The 22,496-nt window shown below is 30.7% G+C and overlaps 1 long non-coding RNA gene across 1 annotated transcript in view; it reads left to right on the top strand.

Annotated features, from left to right (window-relative positions):
* Window positions 1–2,260: 2,260 nt before the first annotated feature.
* LOC129968300 (uncharacterized) overlaps window positions 2,261–22,496 on the top strand; it is a 30,986-nt gene continuing 10,750 nt past the window's right edge. The window contains exons 1-2 of the long non-coding RNA XR_008784394.1: window positions 2,261–2,378; window positions 13,344–13,459. This is a non-coding gene — a long non-coding RNA (uncharacterized LOC129968300). The remainder of the gene's footprint in view (window positions 2,379–13,343; window positions 13,460–22,496) is intronic.

Genomic DNA, 22,496 nt, shown 5'->3' with positions numbered 1-22,496 from the left:
TATCAAAAACGTGATACGTTATGAATTTTACCGAGGAATAGTTCATCAAATAGCAAAGATGCAGTAATGTGCGATTAAAGAGTAAAACTTTTTTTATATAAATCTATTTCATTTTTTAAAGACATTTTCTTAGCGTTTTAACAATTCTTGCGATATTTCTTGTTTCAATAGTAAAAATCCAATTTAAATTTATATTTTTATTTTTATTTAAAAACACAGAAGTTTCAATAAAATTTTTTTGACTAGCTTCATTTTTAAATTACATATATTTGCAAAAAAATATATATCATCATCAAATCATACAACTTTAATAAAATCAATATTTATAAATCTCCTTTTTAGTTTTGTCATTATGCTACCAAAACAGAAGTAATACTTAAAGTCCAAATAACGTACATGAATTTCCGTTATAGAATATTTGCGTTTGTTAAAAACCTATTTTGTCATTTAATATTGCAAATATGTGGTTTCCAGTTCAATCTTTATTCATTTCGTAATGTAACAAATGAAATATCTCGAGCTAATATTGCTTTACTAACAACATTCAGAAAACTTCTATGAGACGAACAAATTGAACCAAAATGTGTTCCAAAAATTGAAAAAAGTTATTGACCTTAATTGTAAAAAACGCTTCAATCAATATTTAAAATATTATATAACAATTTAAATTGTGCCTTTTTATACAAAGGTATAAGCTATAAATATTACATCAATGCATATGTTGCTATGAAAGACTGAATTTAGAGAATGTCGATATTCTCCGGTGTGTCAACATTTGCCGAATAAATCAGTGGTAGTGCGAATATTTGATTATATTCTTATACAATCAGCCGATATAAGTCGGCAAATGCAAGTTATTCTGGCGAGAGGTGAAACGAAAAGCCGAGAAAAAAAAGCAGCCAGAAGAACGAACATAAGTTATAGCAACAATTAAGATTGTTGTTGTCTAAATTTATTGCTGTCGTGATTTTCTTCTCTCGTTTTTCAAGTACTATTCGTTTTAGGTAATCAGTTTATTAAATTTTGCTACTTAAGTTTTCTGCTACTTTAATATAGTATTATTTATTAAAGTAATTTTAATGATTTTTTAATGATTTTTAAAAATTGCTATTTTATATTAACATAGAAACATATTTTTTTATTTGCCATATATCATTGAAGCCTTCCGAATGTTGAAAAGTGCCGGTGTAAATATTTCGAGCACATACTAAGCAGCTTTGAGAGTGCTGACATTTACCGGAAAATATCAACTATTTGCGATCTTTCACAATAAAACATTTTTTATTTCTAATAACAAAAAGAAATCTTTACAACTGCATATTAGAAGGATTAAAGAAAGAAGGCACAAGAAAATTAAGGAATTTGTGTTTTAAATAAAACGCCTTTTGATTTGAGATTTTTTATATAGAGAATTTATAGTGCCTCTATATATCTGTGGTAAATGCATGCGCCGTGCATATAGTGAGGCATATGCAGGCTGGCGATTCTTCTCCAAATACAGCAACCCTTGCAATCTGGAAAAGCGTTGACAGCCCGCTGGCTCTAGTGTTGATAATGATGTGTTGGGGGCCCGGGCACATAATAGCCGCCTGAATGACATGTTGGCACGTCGCCCCATTAGGGGCCCCTCCCATTCCACCGCCCTCCTCTCCCCCCTGCCATTTGTCAGCTCCCCATCCAGTTGTGACAACCCTCCTTTTATTGTTGAAGCATACTCTTGTGGTCAACATCCAACCGGAGGGGGGAGGGGACAAGGTGTTTCCTTTCCCCCACCCTTACCTGTCAGCTAACAAACCGCTGGGAAGTGCCTTTGTCAGAATATTTTCGCTCGGCGGTCTTTGTTTACAAGACTCGGAGCTCTTGGAGAAGAGAATGTGACTCTTATGACAGGTCCTGGATACTTAAATAGCAATCCTGTCCCCAACAAGCGGCATGGGTGACAATCTTTTGCATAAAGTTTATTTTTTTCCTTTCCCTTGCCGAGTGAAGGGTTCCATCTGCGGTTTGACGTAATTACATTACAAGCCATCTTTTCAGGAAAACAGTCGCTAAAAACGCGAAAACTGAGCGCGGTGTCTCTTCAGTTTGGCGAATTAAAAGTAAAATAACGAGAGGTAGTTTGTTAAAAGACTCCCTAAAACATGGTTTTTATTCTTTGCTTTGTTCAAATTAGTTCTTCTTTATTATTTTAATCTAGTTTGGTAGCTTTTTTTTTTCTTTCCCTTAGGAGGCAGGCTGATAATCAGAAGGACGTTAACTATAAAAAGAAATTTTCCTTTCGTTCCAGTAAAATCATATCCCAGGAAATGTGTTTCGCCTTTATTAGATTTGTGCAGTCTTGCAGCTAGCTGTCAGGCAAATCAGATTGGAAACTTTAAGTAAATATTACCGCATTTCTTTCTTTCTTTTGTTCTTTTTATTAAGAGTAAACGTAGTATTAAGTTGAATACTATCAATAAGAAAATCTGCAGGAATAGGGAAAAAAAATTTGAAAAACTAAATCCTATCAGATTTGCGCTTTTGACAGCTTTCTTATTAGAACGAGTATTAATCTACGTTTATCAATGCTTTTAATCTCCGTTTATTTGTAAAAAAGATTTTGCTTTTAAAAAATTGCGAAAAATGAACCTGGGCGGCTATCTAAGAAATTGATATATATCTACCATAATATTCCACTTCAAAAAAACTACTGCAGATTAATAATAAGAAAAAAATTTTTACTACCAAAAATGATTTTAATTTATTCTTATATTTTTTTAAATTATGTTCTTTAACATCTAACCATTTCGTGGATATTTTGCTTCATATCACCATCAAAAATATTTTCATTTCTTCTCATATTTTTGAAAATTATGTTATTTTTCATCTAATAAAATTAGTAGATATTTTGATTCATATCATTGTCGTAAATTATTTGATTTCTTCTTATATTTTTGAAAATTATGTTATTTAACGTTAAATAAACTTCATAGATATTTTGCTTTATATCATCGTCAAAAAGGATTTTCATTTCTTCTCATATTTTTGAAAATTATGTCTTTTTTCATCTAATAAACTTCGTGGATATTTGCTTCACAATTAGCGAAGGGTTCGAAAACTATACTTATTACGTGACGATTTGAGGTAATTTTTTTTAACCCACTTAGCTATTTTTTCTCTATCTGAAAAGATTTTCGCTCAAAAATATTTACCTGAATGTTTTCTTTATTTCACTTTTTTTTTAAATTCCATTAAATTGGGAAATAAATAAAAATAAATATACATTGAAAAAATTAAAATTACCTCATATTAAGAAAAAGTAATTCTTTTTCCTAATATTCATAATTTCTAATCTAATAATAATAACACACCATATAAAAACAATTTTGAAGTTGACTGTAAGTTTTCTTGTTGTCAGTATTCGGCATGACTTCATTTTAAAGAAAAATAGTTAAATAATCATAATCATTTTGTTAAGCACAACCCTCATATTTCAACATTAAATATTATTTATTCTCAAATTCGAAAAATTCTGAATTCTTAGTAAAGAAGTGCAACTTAATGTTCCTTGAAATTAATTTTGTAAACACAAAAAATGAAATTTCATTTTTCAATTTTCAGTTGGAAATCACTTCTTTTAGGACTTACAATAAAAAAATGTGAAAGTGAATATTTCTCTGCTGATATTGAGATGAAAGGGGAAAAAAATAGAAGCACAGAACATTGTTTATAGACAGTATAGTTCGTTAATCAATCCATAATAATAATGAATACTGACTTTCTCCATTTTATACACTCAATGCATTTTCGGTTATAAAGCTAGTTTAGGTTTTCCCTTCACTTCGCCAAAGATACAAACAATGCTGAAGTCAAAAATCAAGGTGACTGGCTATAACTGTTTTAAAATATTGTTTATTTGGTCAGCCGTCTTGTCTGGCGACTTCATATTGTTAGTATCCTTAGCACACTAAACTAGATTTCAATCAGATCTTTCTTCAGTTTTGAATTTTTCACTCATTTTTCTTTTATTGATGAATTTCAACTTTCCGATTTTGCTTATCTTGGACCAAACATCGACTTTTATATCGTAATCGTGAAGATTTTGCCGATTCAAAGTTTTTTTTTTTTTTTTCCTCGCCATCTAAGAACGGATTAAAATTATGAAATCATATAGTTTCAAAAAAAAGGGGGGGAAGGAAAAAGAAGAATATTAATATAATAAAATAATCAATACATAACAAAGCTTGGTTAGAAATATCATCACCTCATACAGAATAAATAATTATTATAGGATTTCAGCTTTTTCGATGCCAAGCCTGATACTTTTATTATAAAAACTAATGTTTTAAATAATCATTTAAAAAGAATTTTTCTTATCAATTTTTCCATACTAATTTTGATTAATGTTACATTTTTAAAAACAAATTCGTACCTTGAAGAGGGCAATAAGTTTTATAAATATGTAGAATTCCTTTAAAGTTGCCTTTTCTAAAAAATTCAATCTTTTCAAATTTACTTTAAAAATTCCAAAATTAGTTAAATCGGAATTTACTTATTCGACAAGAAACAATAAGGACTCTTTTGCAATATCATTATTTCCCTTTGCTAATAAATTTTTACTACTACTATTTTTTTTTAAATTTAATGTGGGAGAAAAATATTAATGAGTAAATTCTAGGAAATATTTTCGCATTAAAATTTTCTTTGATATTAATCTTATAAATTATGTATGAGCCTTTATCAGATTTTGTTCCAAAATGTGTTATTGTCATAAATATAAAGGAAACAAATTTTGCTAGTATGTAAATTTCAATAAGTTTAGTAATACATTTTTAACTCAGAGAAAAGATTTGTACTTTTATGTACCACAATTTATGTATTTTAATTCTAATTTTATTTTTATCATTATTACGTGTTACATTGGGATGCATTCATACACAAATAAATTCTCATCTTTTCAAGACTTTTTATAAAAAAATTCTACCATCTAGGGTATATAAAACTGCATCTGGCATTAAATAATTTAAATAGGTTTCTGGTATTTTAAATGTATCCTTTTTTCCATTTTTTTGTTATCGGCTTGCAAATATATCCGTTTTTGTAAATCGTCATATAGTCGTTAAAGTAAGTTAGTTTCAAAAATAAGAAGGTCGGTAAATAATCATTAACTTAAAGTTTCATCTTCATAAAAGTTAAGTTTGTAGTTGAAATAACTTCTCAAAAGCTTTAAAACACTGGAACTGATGTTTTAATGACTCTTTTTTTAATATGCTGAAGCGGACAATTTAAGAACTATGCAAATGAATTTCAGAATTCGGAAAAGCAGGATAACACACCACCACGAAACTACCTAGCAAGTAAAAATGATTACAAAAAGGCACTGCGTTTCAGAACAGTGAAAATGTTTACTCCCCCACCCCCTGGCTTTCTTTTTCATTTTAATTTTCACTTAATTAATGCTAAATTTATTTATTTACTCTTCGAAACCACTTATTCATTAAATCTTTAGGAGGAAATTTTAGAATAAAACAATACTCATTAATTTTGATTTTGGAGAATTTTATTTAATGAAAGAAAGACAAGAAAGTTTATATTTTTTCTATTTATCTTGTTTAGCTTGATATTCTTATAATTGTCAATTTGAATTCTTATTGACAGTACATGGAAATCTAAGAGTAATCGTATCATCGATAAATGATGTCACAGTTTTTTTTTTTTTTTCGCATCATAGGGTTATACGAAAAGCTTCATTAAATTAAATAAATTCCGTCTTATATATATAAATTTTTATTGTACAAATTATGGATTATTTCAACTTAAAATTTGGTTATGTTCCAAGCATGCCCATTATTTTAAGATTCCTTGAGGAATTTTCGGAATTGCAGAAATTTCGAATGTTTAATAAGTTGATGCATCCATAGATTTTTTTTTCTCGCTTTTAACTTGAGCCTTTTTTAACAATAATTTATTCACTCATTTTATGAATGGTCGAATCACCAACATTGCGTGCCTCCAATATCTATTTTTTATCATCGATCTCAACAATTTTTTTTCATTTCCAGTGCACGACAAAAGAGGAAGTCCTCCCACTACTCATCTTCTGGGGATGGTTTATCTCCAGCAGGGTTTTTCATCTGGTATCGGGCTTGGTATGAGGGTGTCCCGTGTGAAAAAGTGCGTTATTGGAGAAGAAGGATGCCCAATAGGGTGAGAGATACGGGATGAAAGACGCCGATCCACCCCTATGCGGGTCCCATGCCAAATTGGAGGGTCTATTGGCTGGAAACTATGATGCAGCTAAATCGATTCTATTGTCCCTTTCATCCAGAACATTTTTTTTCCCTCTTTATCTTCGATGCGGAAGATGCTTTTCTATGGCAGCGAATACAAGGGGAGCAGGACTCTGTTTCCGTTCATTTCAGATCCAGTGATCTGAAATAAATCATCTCCAAAGATTGCGTGGATGCAGTGTTAGGTGACAAGTTTTGTTGGAAGTGGGAAAAATCATTGATCTGGCAGAAATTTAAAAAAGTTTATTTTTTGTGTTCCTAGTATTTTTCCAGGGGCCTGAATAAGAGGAATGTATATTTTTTTTGAATGCATTTTTAGCTTTATGCGCCTTTTTTTCTGTATTTTTAGTTCAGAGAGATGCCGGTAAGATGGGAAAAAGGTTGTTAAGAATGGATGATCTGGTAGAGCATGATTTCCACAACTTTTAAACATTTTTATCTACTTTTAAGAAACTGAATCTATGGCGACCCACTTCATTCTCGGGGCATTAAATTCTTTCAAAGACGAGTAGCACATGTTTATTTTTTTTAAGAGATTTTTCTAGGACAAAAAAAAAAAAAAAAAAAGTACTGAGAGAAGAAAAAAATGTATTATTACATATAATTTTACAAAAGATATTTCCAATTTGTGTATAGATAAAGATTTAACCCACATCTCATCTTAACAAATTTTGATAGGATACGCATGCCTTCAATATCCTATCAGGATCCATAGATTGAGAACCCCTATGTTAGACTAAACGTCCAAAATATTAATATAGATATTCCTTCATGTGCCCCTTAGATTATTTATTACTTACCAGAATTATTTTGGCCTTTGAAAATAACCATTAGTCGTTAGAATTAAACAATTTTCTTTTGTTCATAAAATTAAAGTCGGAATTTTCCTCTGAAAGCTAAATAAGAAAAATGTTATTTTCTATTTGGAAATCTTCCTATGAATCCAGTACATCAGAAAAAAATATTAAATGATACAACCTCTAATTCAAAATATTGTAATGCGATAAAATTTTAGTCTGGATTCGTCAAATTTTATTTTGTTTTAAAAATTTATTCTTAATCTTATAACAGTGATACCTTAAAACAAAAGAAATGTATCTAGTACCGTTTCAATGCGCATGTGTATAAACACAATAACAAAAATTATCGTTTTAAAACATTTAAAAAAATTTAATGAAATAATCACTAAGATGATGATAGATGATTTTTTGAATTCTAAAGTGATTTAAACAATGTTTTTATTAACAATAGCATGGCCCGAGATTAAGTTACATTTCCAATAATTTTCCGATTAATTAATTTCTTATCTAGTCAAGATTTTTAAAAATTGATTTTTAGTCAGCTTGTACAACCTTAAAAAATAATAATTTTACCAAGTTCTATAACTCCAAGTCAGCTCATTTGAGTGTTTTAAGAAACTTTACCTCAGATATGCTTTTTTTTTTTGTTATAATTTACAGATCGTTTATGGTATATCATGTAAAAAAATTTACCAATCAACAATTTATCAAAGAAAAAAATGACATCTTTCTCAAAATATCCTAGAAACCAGACACTAATAAGACTACACAAATTATACAAAGTTTGTTTTTAATTGTGATATGGTAGTAACTCAAGTATAGCAGTGAGTAGAAGAATCACAAAAATCTTTCAAATTTTATTTAAACATGAAAAACACATGCATAAACTGGAGGAAATTATCTCCTCGAAACTTCCTCTGTACTCTCTAATAAATGTCTATTTATAATAAAGATGTGTGTATGTGAGAAAGAGAGAAAGAATGTTGAAAGTCAGTCTGTTTGAGAGTAGCATCTGAAGTGGACACAAAATACCTTTGGAGAGTAAAATATGCATTTGAGGGCAATTTCTTGAAATTTTGATCGGAATTTCAGTTAATTGAAAACTAAGCGAAAATGTGATATTTTTCTAAGATGATACCGGATAATATTACAGCATAAAGTTTATTTTTGTATCCTTTTAAAATTTAAAAAAAAAAAAAAATCTTTCCAATAACACCATTTTTTTTTTCTGATTTTTTTTCGCTTTTAATTAATTTTCAAAAAATATTTTAAGCTTATTTTATAACAATATATTTTATATGAAATTAAAATTTAATCTGAAGGAGCATGTTACGTGTACTTGAGAAAAATAAGCGCTTATCAAAGTGTTGCCATCCTGTTAACAGCTCAAACTGAAGGATTAAATTATGGATTAAAATTAAACTAATTGGAAACTAAACTTTGAAAACTATAATTTTCAACACGTGTCTGCATGAAATGAAATATGATGTCACAGACAAACAGAGGGACATAATTCCAATAATGTATTTTTGAAATAAAAGAAGTCAAAAACGAGATTTGACGATTACGTTATTTTTTCTTTGTACATAAGAAAATAATAATAATAAGTTAGTAAAACGAAAACCAAGTTATTTATTTTCCATTATGTTAATTATACATGTAAAAAAACGGTGTGTAAAGAGAGGGGAAAAAAGTCAAAAGTACTCATTTTGTTTTTGTGCTTCAAGTTAATAATATTGTCTCGTGATCTCTGTAACGTGACTCAGTTCCATTTGGGTATTAACGTGAAAATATCACTGTTTTCTTTTTAAAAAAATTGTACGTTTCTCCCACGCAATGCAAATTAATATGCAACGTCTTTATCAGAAAGATTTGCGTGAGAAAGGCACATAAAACAAGAAAACAAAATTGTATCACGGAGCATGATATTAGAAGGAAACATCTCCATGATTGTTGACATGGCAAAGATTAAATACCTACATTTTACCACTTAAGGACATTCTTGGCAAGAGAAAATTTATTTCATGAGGAAATTCTTATGAGAAATAAACAATGAAATACTTTTTTGGGGGGAAAGGAAGGGGAAGGATCACTCTTTTCTCATAAAAAGGCATGTCTGATTCGTGCATAAAATTCCAGAACATATACATTTAGATATGTTATTAAGTCAAGGTAGCAATTAAATTTAAAAATGAAAAAGCAAGTTGACATCCTTAATACTCTCAGTTATTCTTGACGCACCTATATGGCATGAAATAATGTAAAACTATGCTATGGATTGGAGATGCAATTTTGACAAATCAATCTAAAGATAGCACCACAGATTAAAATGCATTTTCTTGAAAAAAATAATGGGTCTTCAAAGGTATCGAAAAGTTTCACGTTTGTCGATTGAGCGAAAATGCATTTAAAAATATTGGAAAAAATGCAAAGGAAAAAAAGGGAAAATCGTTTATTCTCTGTTTAAATTTTGCTAATTAATAAAAATGTTTGCAAAAATGTTACTATATTATAATACTTGTCAATTTATTTTCTTAACTTCAAATAAACTATTTTGAAAGGTCATGTCAAAGGGGAAAAAGGTTATTAAAAAATTTAAAATTTTCTACATGTTAATAGAATTTTTCGATTGTCCATACAATCTCAACCAATTCAGTTATTCGAGGTTATATTTGATTGCAACGTAATCTGTGAAATTTCGAAAATAAATCGTATTAATTTCACTTACAGGAAATTGTGCATGTTTTAATTTTTAAATTTAAATCCACTTTTTGACTTCTTTCTCCTTAATAAAGATTAATATTCTATTTATCAATAACATCCAGGGATATTGTAATTCGAAATTTTCTACAGTACTGTTCAGTTGTTCCTATTATGTATTTTATTTTAAGATTTTTAGAATTTAATTATAAATAAACCATCTGGTATTAATATAATTGTTTTAGACTTATAAGAAACATCATTGGACTGTAAATTCGGAAAATATTGGTTACAAGATCCTATAGTTATTTTAAGATGAATTTGAAATTTATTAAACACTAAGAAGTAGGAAACAATGAAAATAAAATGTTTAAAACAAGTTTTTATTAATGCACTAAAAATAGAAAATGTTTTTCTTTTATCTTAAATTTGGAGGTAAAAGCAAGCATCATAAAAGTATTAGAGCCTAAAAGCAATAAAATTAGGACATTAAGTTCCAATACATATCATAAGAAGAAAATGTAATTAGCATATTTTAAAAATTAAAAGGCATTTTGAATGTGATAAAATCGTTTTATTAATGCAGAATATTTATAACAGCGTTTTTCGCTTTTAAGATTTTTGCTTTGTGTGTGGCTCTTATTAGTTTTTAATTAAAAAAATCTTTTTCAAAAAATAGGCGCGTATCGAAAAATTATTATTTATTTTTATTTACGTGTAAAAAAAATGTGAATAGAATCTTGAGATTCGAAAGAGCATTTTATCTGGATCTTACTTAGAATTGCTATAAATTGATTTAGAAACAATTTTCAAAAATTTATCTGCTCCAAAACTCTGTCTGGCCGAAAATTAAAAGTTTAATTTTTATGACTCGCGAGATTTTCGATATTTTAACTTACGAGGTGCAGATGAACATAAACAACACAAAAATTAATTTCACGGATTTAATTTATAAAATTAAGTAAAATAATATGGATGTTTAGTTACTTTTTGCTTAATGATAAAGAATCTGGCATCTAAACAATCATCTAAAACAATGAAATTCTGTTTTAAAATGCATAAGGGATTCTCAAGCCATAATTTGTAATATCGGTATAATAAAATACATATCGATAATCGAAATCTACTAAACAGCAGAGTTGACTACTCAAATAAAAGATAAATGACCACAAAAAATAAAGGGGCTATTTAAAGATGAGAATAAATAACTGATAAAAATTTGTTATTTTCCAAGGATTTTTCAGAAAAATAGAATACACTAAATTTTTGTATTAAATTTTTGATACTCTAGTCTGCAAAATAAATTCAGCAGTACTTTTTATAATATTTTGCAGCTTAAACTGTGTCCAGCTTAAATTAAAATGTACAGAAATCTTGCAGCTTCATCCATTTATCCATTTAAAATGCTTCTGATTTTGCAAGGAGGAAAACATTTGCTTAAATAAATGGACAAATAAGAAAATTCGAAATATAATCTTTTCCTTCTTGTTTAATTCCGCTAAAAAATATGTGACATAACATATTTATTTATTTAGTTTATATTATTATTATAGTTATATTATAGTTATACAAATAAATGTTTGGAAATCGTTCTTTAATTATAGCTTCTGATACCTTTTTGAATATGTATAAATGCATAAAATGCAAAAATAATATTTAAGTATATAAACGAATCAAGAATTCAGATCATAAATAAATAGCTTATGCATACTTAAATAATCACAATGTATCTAAAAATATTCTATTTTATAAACTTTTATAAGTGATGAGTTTTTATTGTTCGACTATTGTGAAGTTCAAATAATAGTAAAATTTATAATCGAGAAATGAAAAAACAAAGACATTAACATTAACGTAAAAGTAAATAATAGATGTTTGAGTTAAGTAGTTAGTCAGATAAGTCAGCAAACAGAACTTCATACAAAACTTTCGTGAACTCTCGCCGATCGAAATGCTCAATTTTTAGAGTAAACCACCCCTTTTACAATCTGTGGCGTGCAGAAGTTTAAATGAAAGCACCTCAAAATCTCCCCATTATGACACGCATCATCACAAAATTTCAACTCCGTAATAATCGGCACATTTTGCATTACCCCCAACGTGTTCGCGTGCAACTTCCATGCGTGATGGACAACAAATTGAGTTGGCAAACCCCTCACCAAATCGCACAATCAACACTCGCGGAACAAACATTACCACTCAACAAGGGCTGAATAGTCTGTCGGGAGGGTTTCAGTTCTTCCTTCCCCTCTGCCCATTAGCAGAACATTTAGCAGGTTCCAGTACAAAGCACTCCCTTCGAGATGACCGTCCCCTTGTTTGAACTGGTGACGATAGGACATCACGCATTGAATTTAGATGAAGTTTTAAGCCTCGGGTGCGAAGCCGAAATTTTCTCAGACGAATTAGAGCTCCGACGTTGGGTCAGTTTGAATCATTAAGGAACGGAACATTAAAGTGTGTCAGGAGTTCCAACACTTGGAGGCGTTTTGAATTAAATCGTTTTCCGTTTGCACAAATGGCAGCTATCAGGATTAAACTTCGTCCATCCACGTCAGGGAACATTGTACGATTCGTAGGGATATTGCTCCACTACGAAAATTTTCAAACTGTGAATTTCCCGAGACAGGAACTTGCTCTAGGGTAATACTCATATATCTTAAACGGTGGGTTCAATTAGAGCAATCTATTAGAATATTGGAATATTCAAATTTGAGCTATATGAGAATTTTCGATAACATATGTATGTATTCCTCCAATTAGATTATTCTTATAAAACTTAGGTATAGCTATGTAATCAGGGACCAACTACTATTTTATGGACTTCTGAAGGATCTATGGATTCTATGGATCTTAGTGAAGCATTGAGTTGAATCGCTTAGCGCTTGCAGCGCTTATTATTTACATGCTTTTTTTTTTATTTGCAATCTTAAGTTCGGTCTGCATTATTTAGCTGTGTGAGTTTTAATTCGCTTTTTTTTTGTTTTTGTTTTTTGGAGCTAAAGTCACTTTTGGCTTAACTGCGAAACACTCACGGTATTAAACAAATTTGTATCTTTTTATAATAAAATATGAAATGTAAAGGAAGTTTAAATGACCCAAAAGAGAGAAATCATTATGATGGGAAATAATCAGAATACAATTTATGGAAGAAACCAAAAAAACATACTTAAAATGTTTAAATATAATTATAAAATTCTTTATTTTTAATAAAACAAAAAAAGATTAATATAAGAAGTTTTGGAAAGAAAATTGTACAAATTAAGGCGAGATATGTGAAAAAATATTTGAGGCAAATCATGGATACTCCAAGAGACTATGTAAGACAGATATAGAACAGGTACAACTTGAGCAAAGAAAAGCAAATTTTCCAGCTAAATCCAGTTGATGGCTGAATCGCCTATGGCCGATTCTAAGCCGCGTTAAAATGGGGTTTGATTTTCTGTTAAGTTGTTTCAAGAATGTATTTTATGTCTAATTGTATGAAGTCTATTATAAATCGATGACCCCTGTCAGTTTGCCACTGGAAATATTCATAAAATATGATATATCTATTTCTTGTAATTCGAAACAGGTATTGACGTCGGCAAGAAAGTAGCGGCTAATTTTGCTGTCATATCTGTCTTTTCGTTACCCAAAATTCCTATATTTGCAAGGACGCAACAGATAACAATATGAAAGTCTTTACAGGTAAGTTTTTTCATGTAAACCTAAAATATTGAAAAGCAAAGGTATTCAATTGTAAAAGACCGCTAAATGTGTAACTTCTATGAAAAAGTTAGGGAAAATGTACAGCTAAATCGAGAAAAAAGGATTAAGAAAAAAATTATTAAAATTTTTCCGTAATATTCATTTTAAAGTCAGCATGTATAAACTCAATAAATAAAGTAATAAAAAGTATAATCACAAAATATATTTAAAATAATATTGAAAATTATTAAAATTACGGAAAATATTTTGTAAGGAAACGAAAATAATCGTTATTTATATTCTTTGAATTTTAAAGCAGTGTAAAAGTGATTTTAATGCGATACTATATTCCGAAGTCATTGAGGAAATATTTTAATATGTGGGTAGATTGAGTGATATACAATTCCAATATCCAGTCTTTTCTAAAGATATTGTACATAAATACCATGCAATAAGTAATAAATTCCTTTAATAAAAAGCAATAACAATAGTTTAAAAGGTAAGTTAACAAAATGATGTTAGCAACAGATGGTCAAACAGAAAAAGTTCGAATAGTTCACAAGTATATTCTGGAAGCAACACAAGGTTCTTAGAGCAATTGGGACTCTAAATTGTCGTAAATTCCGAGAGGAAGAATCATAGGATGTCATCTTTATTTTAATGACGATGTTTTGCGGAATGATGATGGATTTTTTGTATAATTAAGGTATACATTTTATTATTTTTGTGTAATGTAGCTATAGAATATTATTTGAAAATGATTTTACCTTTCATTTTATAACCCCATTGCAGATTCAATAAAAAAATATTGATAAATGTTATTGAAAAAGTATGACATATAAGGATTCGAAATAATTGCTTTATGGCTAAGAAATCTCTGGTTCAAATTATAGAAAAACTCAAAATACCCCATCGCCGTAAATGGAGAAAATTTTAACAATGAGTTACATATAATGATATCTGCTTAGTCCTTGCTTTCATTTTGATGACCTTGGTTTTACAATTTTGAGCATTGAAATCCATCTTTGGATTAAACCTGTAATTTAAAAATTATATGACCCAAACCCATACTTTTGATTGTATCTCCATTTTTCCAGTGGGGAGGAGAGCTGCTTTGTTATCCTGCAAGGACTGCGAAAAAGCCTACATAACAAGCGGGTTTTACTCAATGCACTTGACACACGAATCATCCCTGGACTTTGATATTTTCCCCTAAGTGCAATTGGAAAGCTCTCCTTCCAGATAAGCATCCATACAATGTTGGCATTCCCCAGACTTGCAAGCAAGCACCGTCGCCAAAGAACAACAGAAGCAGAACAAAACATAAGAGAGCGGCAACCCCTCCACGGCAGAGCAGTCCCTCTCGACACATTTGTCGCCCTCTCCTGCTCATCGTCATTAATGAGACTCCACGCTACCCCTATTATCCATCCCCTGGACTGTCTCTCTCCACTAATACACACACGCATCGCTAAAATATAATGCAGTTAGCCCACCCGCCCGGCCTGTGGCACTTCGCTCATATATATACTAATGAGTTATTTTAATTGAGTGATAAACTTTCCGCGCCTTTTGGGCTTCTAGAGAGAATTCCATTGGAGGATGAACAAAGGAGATGAAGAGGTCCGGTGTAATTAGGTTGGAACCGAAAAGTTTCGCCTAATTAAGAGCGCCAGATAGAACATTGTTCCCTGGGCCCCGGCTGAGGAACCTCTAGTGAGGATTGTAGGATTCTCACCCACCCACCTACCGGAGATAATGAAATGATAAAAAGAGAAGACACTGCTTATTAAGGATGAAATCGCCAAGTATTTTCAGAAGTAAAGCTGGCTTTTCGAAGGGAGGAAGAGAAATCTGCATTGTTATCAGGCAGAAAATTTGACTGGAAGAGAAAATGGCGTTGTTTGCTTGGCTGGCTGCCCAAGGTTGTTAAACATTCGCTTACAATCCTAGAGTGAATTACAGAGGACAGTGTAGTCTAAAAGTATCAGTATGAAGTGGTACAGAGGCGGTATATCGAAAATTACAAACTAAGAATATTCTTACAAACTTACTTATAAAACACAGTTTATGATGATTTTTTTAAAGTAACTTTTAAGGTGACTGCCTAAGTTGAAAATGGCATTTTTTGACCACATAGGTTCATTTTTTTTCAAAACTCTTTTAATTAAAACATTTTTTTCCCAACTGAGTTTTTATTTTATCGCTTCTGCAAGCCGAGATATAGCTAATTAAAAAATTGCTGTTTGCTGCTTTAATAACAGGATGTCTCAGCCAACAATCGGAATGCATAATGCACCTTTTAGCTTTTTTTAAAAACTATTTTTCTTAATAATATTTTTATGGCGTTGCTGGTACACACCAACAACTTTTTGGACCTATTTTGTTAGCATCTGAATAGTAATTAGCAACTCTTTCAATTTCTCAAGCATTTTTTCACAGTATAGTTTTCATTTCGACTTTATGTAAATATTTTTTAGGAAACTGAAAAAAAAAAAAAAAATGCACAAAATGACTAGGAGGAATGGGCAGCTGAATAGATAATTTCGTCGATAAATTACAAAACTATTATAAAACTGGAATTCGTAGCAATTCGGATAATCATAAAAGTATGCAATCTGGAGTCATTGTCGCTTTTTGTCACTGCACTAAATATTTTATACAAGGGCAATGTCTTACAGCAGCCAAAAACTGCACGTATCAAAAGGCGAAAACACAAAGGAAAACATTACTTAGAAAAGACACATCTCAACTTAGTCTTATCTTTACTTAGAAAAGATCTCTCAATGGACGTCTCAAAATTTCATAAAACCAATAACACATGAAACATGGTGATCGAAAGTTCCTGTAAAATCCCCAAGAACAGTATCCCCATAGTAGAAAAATCCCTATAGAATGTCAATTATTTAGTCACATTAGTGTCCTGTTTTAAAGCAACACTAATTTATATTGGTGAAATGTCATAATCTTGAAATGTTGTCAAATATCAAGGATTTCAACTGAAGTGGCACCCAACTTTCCAAATTCCTCACTCCATTACCGGAAGGGAATTTGACACCAATCGATTTAGCATACTGCAGACTCATTTACATGGCAATTCTTCGGAGGAATCGGGTTTCAACCTGAAATTTACCGATCAAAAAGCCGAGTCTAATTAAAAGACACCGTAGAGCGAGATGTCACAGAAAGATTTAATAGTTTTTGCTCTGAAATAGATTTTCGGAACAACGTTTCGCTGAACTATTTTTCAGTTTAATGAAGGTGGAGTTGGTATACTGAGTGGGCTAAATAATTTGTTAGGGAATATTGGCAATTATAAGCAAAACGGTTAAAAAGTTTTTGATTAGGAACGTATCTGCGGTTCAAAAAGATAGCAGTTACCTCCTACAAAAATTCACATGAATAAAATACAAGATCATATAAAGAAAAAGTGTTCAATGTATGAAAAAAAAAGACGGTTTAATTTATAAGTGGGGAGAATTTTAAATTATTTTATGAGGAGGTGATACTTTTTTTTAGTAACTATAACGTTAAATGTGTTTTTCTCAAAATTATTTTTTCGAAATAAATTATCAACCATTCACATAATATTTCCAATATTAATTACAAATTTTAATGTAATTTTTAAGGATTGTTTTATATACTATTTTTTAATAAATTAAACCAAAAATTTTGATATATAAAATAATTTTTTATTTATAACTTTTTATATTAGAAAATAATTGGAAAATTTAGAATAATACCTATATTGTAAAATATAAAATTTCATAGTATTTTTGTATTTTAATCAATCACTTAGATTTTAGTTCATTTTGTAGATAACAATGTTATATGACTAGAGTGTTATGATTATCCTGTTAGAATTTTGTGTAGAGTGTTACTGTTTTGGTTAAATTTTGTTAAAATTTGTTGTTGTTTCTGATCCCAGGTAGTACAGCGCACCTCCATGAAACCAAAGATCTCTAAAAAGTCCAAAAACAATAGCGGATCCCTTAAAATCTCAAAAATCGTAAAATTTAAACATTTAAGAATATGACTGGGGGAGGCTTGATCTGCCTTGCACCAAGGGCATTCAGCAAAGATCCTCTGTCCGTGTTGGAAGATGAGGGATTTGGTGTGTCCACTCAAAAAACGAGAGAGAGAGCCGTTTCTGTTTTCTAGAGATATTCAGATGGTGACACCACCCGGGACTCTTACCAAAGTACCAAGGGTGAGCAGATGGGACTCTCCAAAATGCACTCTACTCCATCTTTTTGATAGAGGAGATTTCAGAATAAGTTGGTGATGCATCACCATGAAATATGTCAGCTGAGGCAGTCTTAACTAAATTATCCGCAATCTCATTACCATTTAAACCAACATGTGAGAAGACCTACTGAAAGCGTATAGAGTGTTCAGCGGAGAGCCTGGCAATAAGGTCTAAGATATTCGTGCTAATCTTGTCCCCCATTTTCGTCCAATGAGAAAGATGCTGCATAGAGACACGACTGTCCGTTAGTATCCAAATATCCCGAAGACAATTTCAGAGGACGTGTGGATATATTGAAGTCCCTTATGGATTGCAATAAGTTCGAACTTGAGTACAGAACAGTTGACAGAATTACTAAACAAAATTTCAGTAGCTCCTTCAGGGGTCTCAGTGTGCACACCACTACCAGAAACACCACCCTCTCCTTGATTGCCATCAGTGTACATTTTCAGAGCCGAAGATGGAATGCTATGAATTGTTTCCAGAGACATTTGTCTAATAAATTCAAGTAATTCTGACTTTTTGCTACTCTTGGCCAAGAGATTAAAATTTACTTCAAATTAGCCAAATAAACAAGGTGATCTACATAAATTTATTTTTTATATTTTTATATGCTACTTAATTAGAAAACATCAAACAAAAGTTAAAAAATAGCTTTCCTCAAAAAATGAACAGCCTGAAATAGGCAGTCACAGTACATTTTAGTAAATTCAAAATGAGTGGATATAATTTTTTTTTAAATCACGCAAAGGAAAGGCATGGTATAACACTCTAAAAACATTACATTAATCTATTAACCTTCATAGTAATGGCGTATTGATGAACTGATGGAGGGAGGCGAGTACTTATGCCTCCGGTTGGAGACCCAAGGATGGAAACAAAGTATTTCGATATATAGTCAGATTTTAAAACTGAATTTAAAATGCCGTAAAAAGAAAAAATAACTTTTGTACGCTTTTTGTCCTTGGATGTCACTAATGATTACTGTTGTAAAATGAATTATAATATTTCTCAAATGTCATTAGCCCTCGCTGTATTATCTACAGCTTCGAAAGAATGCAAAACAACTCATGTGTGTATATGTGGGGAAATAGATTCTGCCCAGCACTACATAACAGAATGTGTTGAACTCAAAGAAATTAGTGGATAGTAATTTCAACGCAATGTTACAACTCCCTGAAAATTTAAAAATATTAAAAGAAATGATAGAAAAAATTTCTTGCCATTTACTAACAGTTTGAAGATTCCTGGAACTTTTGTTGGCCGTTGTTTTCGTATGCAAAAATTTGGATAGTTAAGGAGTATAATAGCCAGTCACAATAATCCCTGTTTATACGTCTTAGTTCTGTAGTAACGGCTGTAATTTGTATTTAAAAAAAAGGTCCACGCTATAACACTGGTATATGATTCAATAAAAGAAATAAATCCTTTTGACGATAAATATGTTTCTCTTTCTTTCTCTCTAATTTTATTAGTCAGACGAATCGAAATTTTAAAAACTGTAGAAATTCTATAGCATTTCTCTAAGCTTATACGTTTCATGTTATCATATTTTTTGTCATATTTCAGCATTAACTATTTCATAGATTGAAGAAAACATATTTCAAGTGTGTTTCAGATCAGATAATGTTTCATAAAATAATTAATGGCAATAAGTAGCAATATATGGCAATTAAGTGTTAGATAAAGATTAAAATTAAAGTTAAAAATTGACAATATTTGTTTTCTAATACTCTTTAAAGAAGTATACCTTATTTCGCAGGATAAATTAGAGAAATTCTATATTTAATTTAATAAACTTTCATTTCCATACCAATAAATGAATTAAAATGTTGTTAGATATGATGAAACTTATACTCCAATAGATTTTTGCTACTTAATACATTAAAATTGTGTAAATATTCTGCGCCATTTTTTTTAAAATTCTAGAATTAAGGGTACTTCAAATCTTGAATGTCAGAGGAGAGCCACTCTTGCATTCCAGAATGAGCATCCTTCTTTTGACTAAAAACTGAACTGCAATGAATGGAATGTGAAGATTTATTTAATGTTAAAAGAAAATTATTACCGTTGGCAGAATGGTAACCAGAACCCACCATCGGAAGCAATTTATTTAGCGAGAATCCCTCATCGCTAAGAAGCTTCTCTGTGATAAATAATTTATTTTTAAAAATTAATTAAAATTTATCGTAAATTTCAATTTTGATATAGAGATTCAAAATATCATTTTTGACTGAAACGTCTTTATTTGATACATCATAAGTCATTGTATACAAAATAATCCAAAATACCGTTTACAATGTAAATCAGGCATACAGGAAAAATCCACTGTTGAAGTAGAATATAGAGTGGCAAGCGATTATGGCTATCTTAATTTGAGAACTTTTCCTAACGAATAAAAGAAAAGATCGTTTTCGATAAAGTATACAACACAAATTCAATGCAATATAAATTTATACCAGCACAGCAACACTATTGCTTGCAAATTATATGTGACAGAACAGATAAGATAATGACCGGTAGAAGGCAGTATCAACAGTAAATACTTGGAATATTTACACGTATCGCTTAAATCTATACACGTTTTGCAAATTGATATACATATAACTATAACATTAGTATCGTTTTATATATTTTATCTCGTGTCTTTCGTTTAACTTATTTATTCGCAAGCGGTCTCAATAATGGTCCCGTTTTTCGCTTGTATTCCAAAATTTTTTGTAAAAATGACTTGTTTCTATATATCTGATCTACTTTTAAAGCTTACAAATAATTTTATGAGAACAGATCTTAATTACATTTTCTTATAATTTTTTCTCTCACTACATATTAAAGCAGCCAGAGTGGTGTTTCCAAAACTTTCTAGCATGCACTTTTATAAAGATGCTATCATTCCTCCCTCCAATCTTTAGAAAAACCCACGAATAATGCCACAAGGAATCAGTTTTTTATATTCAAAGTCCCACATATGAGAGCTTTGTGTTTCATAGTATAATTTTTTCTCTCACTACATATTAAAGCAGCCAGAGTGGTCTTTCCAAAACTTTCTAGCATGCACTTTTATAAAGATGCTATCATTCCTCCCTCCAGTCTTTAGAAAAACCCACGAATAATGCCACAAGGAATCAGTTTTTTATATTCAAAGTCCCACATATGAGAGCTTTGTGTTTCATAGTATAATTTTTTCTCTCACTACATATTAAAGCAGCCAGAGTGGTCTTTCCAAAACTTTCTAGCATGCACTTTTATAAAGATGCTATCATTCCTCCCTCCAGTCTTTAGAAAAACCCATGAATAATGCCACAAGGAATCAGTTTTTTATATTCAAAGTCCCACATATGAGAGCTTTGTGTTTCATAGTATAATTTTTTCTCTCACTACATATTAAAGCAGCCAGAGTGGTCTTTCCAAAACTTTCTAGCATGCACTTTTATAAAGATGCTATCATTCCTCCCTCCAGTCTTTAGAAAAACCCACGAATAATGCCACAAGGAATCAGTTTTTTATATTCAAAGTCCCACATATGAGAGCTTTGTGTTTCATAGTATAATTTTTTCTCTCACTACATATTAAAGCAGCCAGAGTGGTCTTTCCAAAACTTTCTAGCATGCACTTTTATAAAGATGCTATCATTCCTCCCTCCAATCTTTAGAAAAACCCACGAATAATGCCACAAGGAATCAGTTTTTTATATTCAAAGTCCCACATATGAGAGCTTTGTGTTTCATAGTATAATTTTTTCTCTCACTACATATTAAAGCAGCCAGAGTGGTCTTTCCAAAACTTTCTCGCATGCACTTTTATAAAGATGCTATCATTCCTCCCTCCAGTCTTTAGAAAAACCCACGAATAATGCCACAAGGAATCAGTTTTTTATATTCAAAGTCCCACATATGAGAGCTTTGTGTTTCATAGTATAATTTTTTCTCTCACTACATATTAAAGCAGCCAGAGTGGTCTTTCCAAAACTTTCTAGCATGCACTTTTATAAAGATGCTATCATTCCTCCCTCCAGTCTTTAGAAAAACCCACGAATAATGCCACAAGGAATCAGTTTTTTATATTCAAAGTCCCACATATGAGAGCTTTGTGTTTCATAGTATAATTTTTTCTCTCACTACATATTAAAGCAGCCAGAGTGGTCTTTCCAAAACTTTCTAGCATGCACTTTTATAAAGTTGCTATCATTCCTCCCTCCAGTCTTTAGAAAAACCCACGAATAATGCCACAAGGAATCAGTTTTTTATATTCAAAGTCCCACATATGAGAGCTTTGTGTTTCATAGTATAATTTTTTCTCTCACTACATATTAAAGCAGCCAGAGTGGTCTTTCCAAAACTTTCTAGCATGCACTTTTATAAAGATGCTATCATTCCTCCCTCCAATCTTTAGAAAAACCCACGAATAATGCCACAAGGAATCAGTTTTTTATATTCAAAGTCCCACATATGAGAGCTTTGTGTTTCATAGTATAATTTTTTCTCTCACTACATATTAAAGCAGCCAGAGTGGTCTTTCCAAAACTTTCTAGCATGCACTTTTATAAAGATGCTATCATTCCTCCCTCCAGTCTTTTGAAAAACCCACGAAACTTGCCACAAGGAATCAGTATTTTATATTCAAAGTCCCACATATGAGAGCTTTGTGTTTCATAGTATAATTTTTTCTCTCACTACATATTAAAGCAGCCAGAGTGGTCTTTCCAAAACTTTCTAGCATGCACTTTTATAAAGATGCTATCATTCCTCCCTCCAATCTTTAGAAAAACCCACGAATAATGCCACAAGG

The sequence above is a fragment of the Argiope bruennichi genome, chromosome 1 (genome assembly GCF_947563725.1).
Source record: "Argiope bruennichi chromosome 1, qqArgBrue1.1, whole genome shotgun sequence".
Classification (NCBI taxonomy): Eukaryota; Metazoa; Arthropoda; class Arachnida; order Araneae; family Araneidae; genus Argiope; species Argiope bruennichi.
This window is presented reverse-complemented; position numbering and strand designations above follow the sequence as displayed.